Source organism: Chiloscyllium plagiosum, chromosome 8, assembly GCF_004010195.1.
Source record: "Chiloscyllium plagiosum isolate BGI_BamShark_2017 chromosome 8, ASM401019v2, whole genome shotgun sequence".
NCBI classification, from domain to species: domain Eukaryota; kingdom Metazoa; phylum Chordata; class Chondrichthyes; order Orectolobiformes; family Hemiscylliidae; genus Chiloscyllium; species Chiloscyllium plagiosum.
In genome coordinates, this window is record NC_057717.1 from 37,442,840 (window position 1) to 37,449,182 (window position 6,343).

Consider the following 6,343-nt stretch of genomic DNA (forward strand, 5'->3'; position numbering starts at 1 on the left):
AATTTTTTTTCCCGTTTATAGCAATCTATAGTGCAGTTTGCTGAGACAGCTGAGTGCCACAACTGGAGCGAGGGCGTCTGGTTTGAAGTTTGAACTTGCTTCACTGTCACCAACTTGCCTGGAATGAATTGTTTTCACTATTTTTCTTTCCAATTGTTTAGTATCTCCCTGCAGTCTGCGGCTTTCTTCCTCATGGTTAATTGCATGACTAACTGTTGTATGATCCGCACACTGCTAAATCACGGCCACTACAAGTAAATATGAGTCATTGATCTATATGAGAAAACAGTGGAACTCACTGCAGGCATGCTTTGTCGGTTTGCAGGCGACGTTAGAATTGTCGACAATGAGAAAGATTATCTAAATTTCAAAAGGATCTTAATCCAATGAGTCGTTGGATTGAAAAATGTAACATGGAGTGCAATCTGGATAAATGGAAGGTATTGCATTTTGGTACAGCAACAAGTTGTGCAGTGTTGGAGAACACGGAAGCTAGGGGTGCAGGTGGATGATTCCTTGTCGTTTGCATCACCTACAGACAAGATGGTTCAAAGGCATTTAACATACTTCCCTTCATTGTTCAGTCGTTCGTGTATAGGAGTTGGAACGTTATGTTGAAGCTTTGCAGGACATTGATGAGGCCACTTCTGGTATATTATGTCCAGTTCTGGTCGCCCAGTTGTTGAAATGATATTATTCAGTTGGAGCAGGTTCAGAAAAGTATGCACGCTTGTTGCCGTGTGTGGAAGGTTTGAGTTATAATGAAAAGCTGGATAGGCTGAGACTATTTTCAGATTCGAGATCGGGGTGCTGGAAAACCACAACAGGTAAGGCAGCATCCCAGGAGCAGGAGAATTTTTTTTTGCGCAAGTGTCCTTCATCAGGCTCTTCCCCGAAACGTCGATTCTCCTGCTCCTCAAATGCTGCCTGACCTGCTATGCTTTCCCAGCACAACACTCTGGACTCTGATCTCTCATCTGCAGTTCCTAGTTGAGACTGTTTTCACTCTAGAATAGGAGTTTGAACGGCGACCTGATAGAAGTTTATCAATTATTGAGAGGCAAGTTAGAGTTAACGATAGCGGCCTTTTCCCAGGAGGGGAATTTCAAGGCGAGAGGGCATCTGTTGAAGATGAAAAGAGAGAGATTTTTTTGAAAAACATCACGTGAGGCTTTTTTTAAGGAAGGTGTTTTACGTGTGCAATTAACTTGCTCAGGAAGTGATGGATGAGGATACGTTTGCAACATTTAAAGGACAATTGATTCCAAACATGAATGGGAAAGTGGGATTTTTAAAATAAATTTCTTCATGCCTCGTACATCAGTTATTTCCCAGAGGACATTTAAGAGTCAACCACGGTATTATCCATCTGGAGTCTCCTGTGGGACAGAGCAGATGAATATAACAGTTTGCTTGCCGAACTGGCATGAATGAATCAGATGGGATTTACACACATCTGATTCAGGTCATCACGCGACTCTTCAATTCCAGGTGCTTATTGAATTCAAACTCCACTATCTCTCATGCCAGGACCTGAACTCTTTGTCCCCAAAATATTACCTGGTTTTTTGGAATAACAACACAGTAATAAAACTACAAGGGCATTATAACCACTCAACGGGTACAGCAGGAGGCAGATGGGACGAGATTAGTTTGGCAGTATGTTCAGCATGGATTGGTTGGACTGACAGGCCTGTTTTCATGCTGTATGACTCTGTGATTGACGCTATGGAACAAATAGCTGGTTGGGATTAACAGCAGCATTGACAGCATAATCGAACACCTGAAGTGTATGACATATGTAATCCTGCTGAAGTCTCCGGGGGTTGTTTTGCTCAGTCATCCTTCCCACACACGGGACTGGTGAACGGTCTCTCCCCAGTGTTACTGAGAAATGAGTTTCGATTACTGTGGTTAATTGAATCCCTTCCAGCAGTTCCCACATTGCCCTGCTTTCTCTGTGGTATCAGTGTCCTTTTTTCTACGCAGGGTAAACGATCCTTTCAAATTGTGTCCACACAGATGCAAATCCCGTTTTCCATGTTGTTAATGTGTTTCCATTCTTTCTCATTCACCCACAGGGTGTGAGTATGACTGGTCAGGACAACATTTATTTTCACCCCTCGTTCATTGCTGTCTGGCTTCATCACAAACTCGGGTGTGATCCCAGCCTCGGGTGTCTGTCTGTGGGCAGTCTGCACATTCTCTGTGCCTTTGCGTTTTTATTTCTCCCTCTGACCAAAGATGTACCAGTTACAGGGATCAACAATGGGAAATGCAGGCTTATGGGACAGGGAATACCGTGGGGTCTTGTGGGATACGCTTCCGATATACCCTGTGGACTGAAAGGGCCGACAAGCCTCCCTCCCCACACGGTGGCGATTCTTGAACTCAGGGTCAGCTCATGTTTGTTTCTGGTCCTGGAGTCTCTCGTAGGCAGGACTGGGTGAAGATGGTAGAATCCCCTGCATAAGGGACATGGATGAATGAGATTGCAGGAAATTAAAGTCATGATCTCTGTTTCTGAAGTCAGGCTTTTATTTCAGGTTTTATTCGTCGACCTTCAAGCAAATCGATCCATTTGGATACCGTGGTTGTAAAATCAATCCCCATGTAGCAGCTTTTACTGACATAGGCCAGAGATAATTGGAGCGTCAGGCTCATGGAAAAGACCCAGGGGAGTTTTGGTGAAAAGACATTTTATTGGAAAAGATCAGCCTTTATGGCTTTCTGCGTTGGTCTTGTGATAATTTCATAGGACTGATAATCCAGAGACCGATGTAATAGTCTGCGTACTCGGGCTTGAGTCCCACTATGTCATGATTGTCAAATTTGGATTCAAAAAATATCTGCAAGGAAGAATCTAATGACTACTATAGATCCATTGACAATTGTTGGAAAAAAAAATCTGTTCCACTGATGTCATTTCGGGACGGAATTTGCTATACTTACTTCGTCTGGGCTGCATGTGACTTCAGACTCATAGAAATATGGTTGAGTCTCAACTGCCCTCTGGACAATTCGGAATGGATAATAAATTCTGCTTAGCCAGAATCGCCCTCATACTAATCCAGAAATTTTAAAACAAATGCCGATTATGCTTTAGCAAGAATGTTGTGTGCAGTTTTGCAAGTCACATTATAGCAGGGATGTGATCACACTGAGAACATTGCAGGAGATATTTACTGGGATATTGTTTGGGCTGAAGAATTTCAGTTGTGAAGAAAGACAGGACAGAGTGGAGTGTTTGTCGCAGTGCAAAGGACATGTAGACAAGACATGATTGAGTATGGACAGGGTTGACTGAATGAGTTTCCCATTGATGGAGGGATCGATCAGCAGGGGCCAGAGACTGAAGGAGAAAGACAGAAAGGTTTGAGAAGATGTGCGCAAAAGCTTTAGCAGCCAGTGGGTGGTTGGAATTTGGAATACACTGTCTGCATTTTTCAGAGTGGCAAAAACCCTTATAACTGAATAAATATTCAAATGTGAACTTTTGATGCCAAGACATATAAGGCTGTGGGGTAACCATTCTGAAATGGGATTCAGTTCATTAGGCAGTTGTTTTTGACAGGTGTGGCCACATTTGGTTGAAGACCCTCCTTTGACATTTTTGCCCTCGGGAGTAAAATGTTTAGTGACCCCGCCTGTCACAGGGCTCAATTCTCCGCTGGGGACAGTGTAAACGTTTTAAAACTGTCGCTCCATTCCCAAGTGCGGGTATTGATACCTGTCCTTCCATTCTCGATGGGGCGTATCACAGGAAGGACAGTGCTGCCTGAATAAAAGTGGGGAAGGACTGCAGCTCTCAGGGAGGCAGAGTGTCAGTGAACGGCCAAACACGTGACTTCTGCAAACTTCACCTTGTGACTGTGTTGGAATGAAAAGCATTTGACAGACTTGTTCTGGATTGATGTGTTTACTAGAAGCAAGAAGCTGAGGAAGAAACAACATAAATGCATTCAAATATGAGTGCAGAAACATTTCCCACAGCACGAATGAAATTGTAAAGGACTGAGTAGCGTTTCGATACATTGAATTTGGGTTCATTTGTTACACCAGGGTATAAAACCATTAAAAAATGATACAGCATTTGCTCAGTATGATGGAACATTGTACCAGTAATTCGCACTGCTGTTCAGAGGGAGGGTTAGGTTGATTGGCAAAGTTAAATTGCTCTCTGGTGTCCAGGGAGTGAATTAAGTGAGTTAGGTGAATTAGCCGTGGGTAACGCGGGGATCAGGTCAGAAGTCACAGGACGTCAGGTTATACTCCAACAGGTTTATTTGAAATCATAAGGGGGAGGGATTCCCCTTCTTCAGGTGAAATATAAGGAAATAGGGAGGGGAGCTAGCTATGGGTGAGATGCTCTTCAGAGAGTCGACACCGGCTCGATAGACTGAAATGCTCTTTCTGCACTGTCGGATTCTGTGATTCTATGAATTGATAATGACGGTGTTTATTGGGATGTAAAGCCATTAGAGAAGATGCTGATGGGGGTTTACTGAGGATGAGATTTTGTTCACTTGTCTTCTTGGAAAATTGAGAACAGTTATCCCTGAACCAAGGAAGACTTAATGGGTTTTTTCAGGTTATGAAATGTTTGGACAGAGTAAAAGGTAGAAAATTATTTCTTTCAAGTAAGTAAACATCCAGATGTCAGGCATTCAATACCATTGATAAAACATCTGAAGGACAAAGAAATAATGAGAACAGAAACGCTCTGACTCCGAGAATCTGTTTTTCCAAATATTTGGAAAGGCACATTTGGTGACATACAAGAAATAAATTTCACAAGGAGAGAGACAGCGTGTGGCTAGGTATAGGTGCAGAGGTGGAGTGTAGTCGGCCGGAAGTTGCAGGGAAACAATGTCTAAGTTGGTTGACTTTAAATGTAAAGAAATTTCTTTAATGTGTGCAGCTGAATAAGATTCGGTTCCAAAACTCTGCATTTTGAAAGATTTGGCATAATATTCCACCTATAGCATTGTGAATGGAACTGAGTGGATTTTTATTTATTGTGAAGGGAATATATTACATAATGAATAGGAAGTGACCAGTTGCTTGGAGATCGACTTCCTGCTTTAATGACATGCGTTAAAGATGTGAGGACAAACACCATGATGTTTGGTCCATTTAATACTCAGTTAAATCTGCCAAAGCAACGAGCAACAAAATTGATGGGTTTTCTTTTGCACTTTAACCCTCTGTTTTTCTACGCAGTATTTTCCTTAAGCTGCAATAAAGTCAGAACAAATTTGAATACAACATTAATCGTTCCAATGAGATATATCTAATTCACTTCCGATTATTACAATGTACATTGTGAGGTTTCAGCAAAATTAAAATGAAACGAACAAATCTGCATTTCTTGCGATTTAATCCAATTCAGGTGCAGCCATATGAGAAAGGCCATTGAGCGACAACATCGCCTTTATTTCACTCACCATGGCTGCTTCTTCACTTGAGAGAGAAAGTGACTGAAGTAATTATGAGTCAAATGCAGATGTAAATTTGACGGAAAATTCTTGTCCTGTTTCATTCTGACTCAGTTCTGACTAAGAATGTATTACTAACAGCTATTCATTCTGACCAGCCTGGCTATTTATTGGAATTTGCTGTTATTATAATTCTAGTGAAAGCAGAAACACAATGGTGTGGATTCGATTCCGCTCTGGAACTTTCTCATACATGACTTTCACCACATGTAGCCTGATGAGTTCACATGTCACCCCACTACAAAATGTGCTGAGGAGACCGAGCGATTATGGTGGTGGGTTATTATACCGCTGTGCTCCACATTCACGGGTTCGAGTCACACTCTGGTTGCTAACTTTACGCACCGCTCTAGCAGTTTTTCTTTGCACATCACACTCTGGTATACACTGGATCGAGAATCTTTTTCTTGCCCTTTACTACACGGGAGATTCACAAATAATCGACACCACATTAAATTCGAAATGAAGAATGAGAGCAGTCATTCTATTCAATTGTAGATTAAATTGGTGTAATGAGAAAGAACGCATTTTTCTTTCCGCCTTACATTGAATCTTGTCTTTCTATAAATTTACATCGAAAGAAAGAGAAAAAAATAACAAGCGATCGGGAACACAGGTTTATCCAGTGGGGTTGTTCATGAGTATTTTAACCTAATACTTCACACAATGATCTGATTAGTATTTCAAACAGTCACTCGGAATTGGAACCACAGAAAATCTCTCCAATGAGACGAACCTTTCATTCTTTCACAAATTTCTGCTGTGAGTGAATCATACAACGATCCATCATCCAGCGTGTTCACTGACTTGCCAACTGTATAAGATTTAGCAACTTCCTTCAGCAA

At 41.8% G+C, this 6,343-nt stretch overlaps 1 long non-coding RNA gene across 1 annotated transcript in view; it reads left to right on the forward strand.

Annotated features, from left to right (window-relative positions):
* The window catches only part of LOC122552412, an 18,921-nt gene that overhangs the window by 739 nt on the left and 11,839 nt on the right, over positions 1-6,343 (forward strand). Inside the window, exon 2 of the long non-coding RNA XR_006312377.1 lies at positions 32-35. This is a non-coding gene — a long non-coding RNA (uncharacterized LOC122552412). The remainder of the gene's footprint in view (positions 1-31; positions 36-6,343) is intronic.